The sequence below is a fragment of the Cynara cardunculus genome, unplaced genomic scaffold, assembly GCF_001531365.2.
Source record: "Cynara cardunculus var. scolymus isolate 2C unplaced genomic scaffold, CcrdV1 Un_Scaffold_4413, whole genome shotgun sequence".
Classification (NCBI taxonomy): domain Eukaryota; kingdom Viridiplantae; phylum Streptophyta; class Magnoliopsida; order Asterales; family Asteraceae; genus Cynara; species Cynara cardunculus.
This window is the reverse complement of record NW_020201887.1, coordinates 7,925-15,848: the sequence shown is the minus strand read 5'-3', so window position 1 is coordinate 15,848 and position 7,924 is coordinate 7,925.

Below are 7,924 nucleotides of genomic sequence, written 5' to 3'. Positions count from 1 at the left end.
ATTATGAGATTGAAGTATTTTTTTTGAATTGTGGTATGATTTTTGTTATCTTACAATTATAAGAAGATGATTGAATGCACAATATATGGTATATTAAAAGAGTATGTATTTTTGAAAAATTAATTGATTAGAATATAATATTTGACTAACCCTCCTTTTGCAAAAAGAATATATATACACAAATTATTTAATCAAATGCAAAAAGGACATAATGTTGACAAATATCAATAGTGAAAACTATTGTTTATAACGTACTTTTTGGAGGCATCATTCTGTATAAAGATCTAAATTTATATATTTATACATATAAAATGAAGATTGTAGGGCATGAAGTAGTATTATGGGATTTAAGTTCATTTAAAAATACTTAATTGTGGTGTTGTTTTCGTTATTCATATTGATAAGGGAAATGAAGATTGAAGGTCATTATATATATAAAAAATATATATAGTAGATGTATGAAATATATTATGATATTTGAGTTGTGGTATTTTTTATGTTACCTCACGTTATGGATCACATAAGAGATTGGAGAATGATTACGAATATATGAAAAAAGAATATACACATTTGAAAATTAAAATGACTAGTTGGCTAAAGTATGCATTTGATTCATATCTTGTGAAAAATCGATATAAAAATAATTTTTAATTGAATATTTATGAACAAAAAGGAAGATGGTAGATGTTTGAACTGTATAGTAAGATTTGAGTAGTTAAATTTTTTGAATTATAATGTTACTTTGGTTATCTAACTTTGTCCATTTATTTAAAATATTCATTAAAACCAAATGTTATATTGTTTTTACATAAATTTGTATCATCGTGCAACGTGCGATATCGAACACTAGTACACTTAAAGAGAAGACAAAATACACTTAAAGAGAAGATAAGAGTAAGGAAGAAGAAGATAGCAACGGTAGTGAGAAAGAGAGTTTTGTCAGCTATTTATACCATGTACATTAGATGCGTGTAGGATGTATAATCCATGTGTCATGAGGGGAGTGGCTCATAGGTACGTCTCGTCCAAAAAGTAAAGCAGACTTTGGCCGCTGACTAACATTGCTTAGTGGAATTAGTGAACATGAAAGGGAATAGTAAAGCAAATCGCAATGTATCTTCTATCAGATTGAAACATGGGGTTTTGACTTGTGCAAGAGGAAAAAGACAAAAGCTTGATATGCAAGATTATGAATCAGCAAGAGGAAAGAGACTGTGGACTTTTGAAGTTGTCGTTGATCTTTGAGTAAAAATTCACATATTTTCAGATAGATTCAAATAATCTTTATCTTCATCTACGTCTTCAACATTGCTGAAGTTTCTTTGATATGAATCTTGTCTTTCAAGAACACTTAAGTGCTAAACATTAATTGGAATACTCGAACATTGAACATACTCAATGGCTGATATGCTTTCATATATAACTTAATAGAAATAAAAATCACTAAGCATAGAGGGTCATCATCAAATTATGAAACTCATAAATACAATGTATCGTTTACTGATTTCAGGGATCTTTTCAGCACTTAGATAGAATAAAGTACTTTAGATAAATCTTTCATGATTGCTTAATGGTTACAATACTGAAAAAGAAATATAATAACTGAAAGATACAACTAAAAGTCATTTCTATACTGATTTGCTAGATCATTAAAAGTTAGATAATCAGGTGTAAAAGAACCTAGTCTATCTCTTCATCTTTTCATCCATATTCTGATCATCCTATCAAAATCTTTTCTAGAGTGATTGGATGTATCACAATAGGTAAATAAGAAGACTAGATGCTCCACTAGGGTGATAGAAAGTTTTGTAGATATCCGAAACTGTAGATCACTGTTCAGATTATAGAAGAAGATACCTGAAATTCGATCAATGTTTGTCAGGTAAAGATAACTAAAGTTACTATCACTAGAAGTATCATATAAAGAAGGCTTCTGATCAACATGATTATCTTTAGGGATGACTTAACGAGTGTTACTGACTACCCCTCCTTCATTCACAAATATGGGTACATTGAATGGTTGGAAATATTGAAGTCCGTTTATAAATCTAAATCCAACTATAAGGGGCACGTTGAACAAGAGTTGAAGAAATTTCTTAAAAATATGAAGTGCATCATCAACAACCCTTTAGAGCCATGAAGACTAAAAAAGGTGCAAGCACTGAAGATGACCCATCCAACAAAAATGAGCATGCACTACAACAAAAAGGGGTTTATAGGACCCTCATTAGTGTCCTAATAAGGTAGTTAATAGGACTTTTAAGTTTATAGGACAAAAAATACGTGTGTCTCATTTGAAGGTGTTGTATTAGGTTAATGAGATGAATTTGAGTGTCTTAAAAAACTCTAGGATTATGATACAAATTCCATAGTCCTATAAAATGGTTTAAGTAACACTAAAAAACTCTAGGACATTTTATGTTGTCATAGAATGTTTACATTTAAAAAAAATATGGGCATCCCAAAAAATGCTTTTTTAGGATGAAATTCAATGTCGCTAAAACAATTATATAGTACMAAAATATGTGTCTTAATAAGTTATATAATTATGAAACAAATTTTAGAGTCCTATAAAATGAACTAAGTAATAGTAAAAAAGTGTCCTAATAGGCTATAATAATTAACACTAAAAGCATCCTAAATGACTATAATGCAAGACGCATCATCCAATTATAAAATCCTTCTGTAATATTACATTTAGAAGCATATATGAAAGTTTTACGAATTGATTTGATAGAAAAAAATTCAAAGTTGTACAAGTACTTATATGAGTACCATGCAACTACCAAGCTATATATCCACCACTAAGTTGTATCATGACAAAACTAAGTAGTGAACAAGAATTACGCAAATATAAAAAAATCTTATTATGTCCTACAAACGAGAGATATTAATCTTCGTCATGCACAATCTACAATTAAAAAACAGATATATGAGCTTGAATCTATATAATAAGAAAATTTTATACTTGCTAAAACTCACAAGTGTCAAAAGATTAACATACCAAAGTGAAAAGACAAGGCTATGTGATTGTTGCTCCATTAGAGTCTTCAATTGTAATAAACAATCCATATGCTCTAACCAAACTTTCCCTCCTTTATGATGAATAACATCCCCAACCTACAAAAACGTGATTGAAGAACAAGATTATAAGATATTAAGTTCCATAATAATCTTGTAAGATAAATGATTAAACTTGAGTACTTGACCCCATTAACTCCATATTTCCCAAGTTGGATCAAAGGAAAATGAATCATAATGAATAAGAACGTCCAATGATCAACTACGGAAGTGTTTAACTAGCTATGGAACTATTTTACCCTAAGAATGGAATGGAACGGAAAGGAGGCGTTTGCATGCATACCTTAAAGGCACCAAGACCCTGTCTTCTATCACAATCGAAATGCACCCATTAGCCAGATATCCTACAGTTTACCAAATCCCCAGCTGCACTACTGTTTGTTTTTAACATAAAACGCACACTCAACAACCAACCAACCAACCATGTTTACACTAACAAAGCAAAGGAAAGGAATTATAGTTACATGTGACACAATAAGCAACACTCCCCATCTACGTCATCATGTGCCAATTCGTATTCCATAAGATAGGTTTCATAGTGTCTCCTTAGTGTATTTTCAACACTCTACCAATTAACAAGATTTATAAAAAATCAAAACCTATCATTTTCTTGATCAGATGCAACAGTCATGGAATGAGGCTTTTGATTCCATTTTATACTTCAACTTCTAATGATGGAGGAATGATACATCTTACTAAAAACCAACATTCATAATCGTCTAACTCATTCCAACTAATATGACTCCAAGCAACATTTGATCTTAAACTTCACTAACCATGTTAATTGTAAAGATTAAAACTGTGTAAATAAAATGATTATCATTCAATAAGTTTCTAGTGATAACTACATGATCTATAGCTACTGCATAGATTAAAATTCTCTAGGAACTTATTGAATGATAATCATTTTATTTACACAGTTTAGTCTTTACAATTAACATGGTTAGTGAAGTTTACGATCAACTGTTGCTTGGAGTGATATTAGTTAGAATGAATTAGATGATTATGAATGTTGGTTTTTAGTAAGATGTACCATTCCTCCATTATTAGAAGTTGGAGTATAAAATTTGAATTATTAATTGATCAATATGATGATTTTATTAGCAACTTAAGGTGTTATCTGCTTTACTCATTTATATTGGCTTTGGAGGACTAGCCATATTCTTGCCGAATTTCAATACATTGTATGTAACCAAATGGTGATTGAATCCATCATATATATGTTTACTTTTACACACTAAGTTTTCCATATACATTTATTTATTTGAGTTTTAAAGAAGTTCTAAATTACTTGATGCAGGGTGAAGTTTACAAGATTGTTGAAAACCAATCATTAAAATAAGGTAGTGTTTTAGAATGCGTTTTGGAATTTCCACTTTCTCCAACATAGAAAAGGTAGTTTACCTTTTGTTGTCCTATTGTAGGTGGTTTCAAGAGACGAGTTTCATGTTGGCAACAAAATCAATTGGAAAGGGTAGTTTTTCTCAAAGATGCGTAACCACGCAGTTACCAATAGAATGACAATAAGCCCCTATTCCATGACTGTTGCATCTAATCAAGAAAATGATAGATTTTGATTTTATAAATCTTGTTAATTGGTAGAGTGTTGGAAATACACCAAGGAGACACTATGAAACCTATCTTCTGGAATACGAATTGGCACATGATGACGTAGATGGGGGAGTGTTGCTTATTGTGTTATAGGTAACTATAATTCCTTTCCTTTGCTTTGCTAGTGTAAATATGGTTGGTTGGTTGTTGAGTGTGTGTTTTATGTTAAAAAAGACGGTAGCGCAGCGGGGGATTTGGTAAACTGTAGGATATCTGGGTAATGGGCGCATTTCGGTTGTGACAGAAGATAGGATCTTGGTGCCTTTAAGGTATGCATGCAAACTCCTCCTTTCTGTTTCATTCAATTACATTCCTAGGGTAAAGTAGTTCTTTAGCTAGCTAAACACTTCCGTAGTTGATCACTGGACGTTCTTATTTATTATGATTCATTTCTCTTTGATCCAACTTGGGGAATATGGAGTTGATGGGGTCAAGTTTAATAATTTATCTTACAAGATTATTATGCAACTTAATAAAATCTATTAATCTCGTTCTTCAATCATGCTTTTGTAGGTTTGGGATGTTGTTCATCATAAAGGAGGGAACGTTTGGTTAGATCATATGGATTGTTTATTACAATTGAAGACGCTATTGGAGCAACAATGGCATAACATTGTCCTTTCACTTTGGTATGTTAATCTTTTAACACTTGTGAGTTTTAGCAAGTGTAGAACTTTTTATTATATAACTTCAAGCACATTTATCTGTTTTTTAATTGTAGATTGTGCATGACGAATATTGATATCTCTCATTTGTAAGTCACAATAAGATTTTTTGTATTTGCGTAATTCTTGGTCAGTGCTTAGTTTTGTCATGATACAACTTTGTGGTGGATACATGGCTTGGTAGTTGGTACCCATATAAATACTTGTACAACTTTGAATTTTGTTCTATCAAATCAATTCGTAAAACTTTTATATATGTTTTTAAATATAATATTACAGAAGGATTTTATAATTGGATGATGTGTCTCGCTTTATAGTCATTTAGGGAGCTTTTAGTGTTAATTATTATAGCCTATTAGGACACTTTTTAGTATTATTTAGTTAATTTTATAGGATTCTAAAATTTGTTTCATAATTATATAACTTATTAAGACACATATCTTGGTACTATATAATTGTTTTAGCGACATTGAATTTCGTCCTATAAAACCATTTTTTGGGACGCCCATATTTTTTTTAAATGTAAACATTTTGTGACAATATAAAGTGTCCTATATTATAGTCTATTAGGACACTTTTTAGWGTTACTTAAACCATTTTATAGGACTATGGAATTTGTATCATAATCCTTGAGTTTTTTAGGACGCTCAAGTTCATCCTATTAACCTAATACAACACATTTAGATGAGACATACATACTTTTTGTCCTATAAACTTAAAATTCCTATTAACTACCTTATTAGGACACTAATGAGGGTCCTATGAACCTTTCTTTGTTGTAGCGTGATCTCCTTATCCTTCAGGCTTTCTTCTTCAGCTTTAACCTTTTTTGCTTGTTTCATCATAATAGCTTGGGAGGCATTAGGATCTTTCTTTTTGAATTTACATGCATAATGAGTATCTAAGGCAAGTGCATTTGAAGGCTCTTAAGTTTTTTTTTGGTCAGTTGCAGCTGTCTCTCTATTTCTTCCTGAGCTTTGAGGGTGTCCTCTTTTTCAGTAATAGATAAAAGGCTGAACTCATCTCTAGAGGTACAAAGATGAATTTTTCTAGCAGAGTTCATATTAGCTAGACGAGCTTGTACCTAAGCTTTCCTTGCAGACTTTTTAGTTTCAATCTTAAGTTCGTTACCATGTTTGCTTGCAGTTTCTTCTAGAAACTAGACTAGTATGACCATTATCTTCTATATCTGAGCCTTCATGAACATACCAGGGGACAATGTCTTCAGATATTGAAGGGGAGCTGAAGAGGCTTGTGTAGAGGGTGAGTCTAGAAATAGTTTAAAGAGATGTTGAGGGGAGGGAAACTACCACGATTACCATAGATAAAGCTACAAGATTTTCTCGAGGTTGAGAAAGGAGTAGGGTTAAGATAGGTAGGTTAGTTTCAAAAGGTTGAAGAGATGATGGAAGTTCTAAGATGAAGGCTTCGGGGTTTGTCGAGATAGAATTAGGGGAGCCATGAGAACAATTTATCATTAGGGAAGAAGGCTGGCTTGTTGGTGGTGGCTAGGAGTGAGGAGTGATAGCCACGACAAGAAGAAAAGATGGTTCAAGAAATGGAGAGAATTGATTTACATGGCTAGAATAGGTTCTAGGTTCAGGGATGGTAGAGGTTGAGGCTAAGGCTAGGGTTGGTTGAGGAACTAGTAGGATGAAGATGAAGGTTGTGGTTTGTTTAGTGAGAGGGTTGTGTTCAGACTCCCCTTCAACTAGATCCTCAAGGGCTAGGTATTTAACCACCTTACCTTTGCCCTCGTAGAGGGTCCTTGTGCTTGCTTCTCCCCCTTAGATAGTTGCCCAATGATTGCCGCTGAGCTGCTCTCAATGCTTGAATCATCATCGTCGTTGTCATCATTATCATCATCAAAGCGTCTGATAACTAGCGCATCATCATCAGCAGCAACAACATCATCTTCTTCATCTTTCCAAAAACCATCATTTTTCGTGATGAAAACCCCAAATCAGAACGCCCATTAAAATATGTACTACAATCCAATACTCACTCAAAACATGAATAAAGATGAATGGTCAAATACCAAAATTCGAATAAAACTCTATTATCCAAAAATGCGCAAGGCTCAATACCCAAAATCAAAAATTATGCACTTCATACCTGAAACATCACTGGAAACATGGATTTAACTCAATACCCAAGCTTAGTATACGACTCCAATGTATACCATCTCAATCCTCGAGGATAACCAATATTTCTACTCATCCGCTAGATGATTTCACCACAAAAGTCATCGGTCTCCGTATACAGCTTCAATGAACACTACCACAAGACCTCGGCCCATATATGACTTAATAGAGTACCAGTATAAGCTACTACCTCCATACATGACCCAATAGGGTACCACTGCAAGCTCTCAAACCATGACTTGGTAACCACTCACTAGAAACTATAGAGAGAAATCTTTACTTAAAACAATAAAAAAATGTCAACTCTAAGGTTTTAGAGTCTGACTCTGCCTGAGCCTATCTCTACTATTCCTACGATCTTGGAGTCCAATCCCACATAGGTCCCTTTCTGCAATACTCACACGTATAAGCTCAAGCATTCTA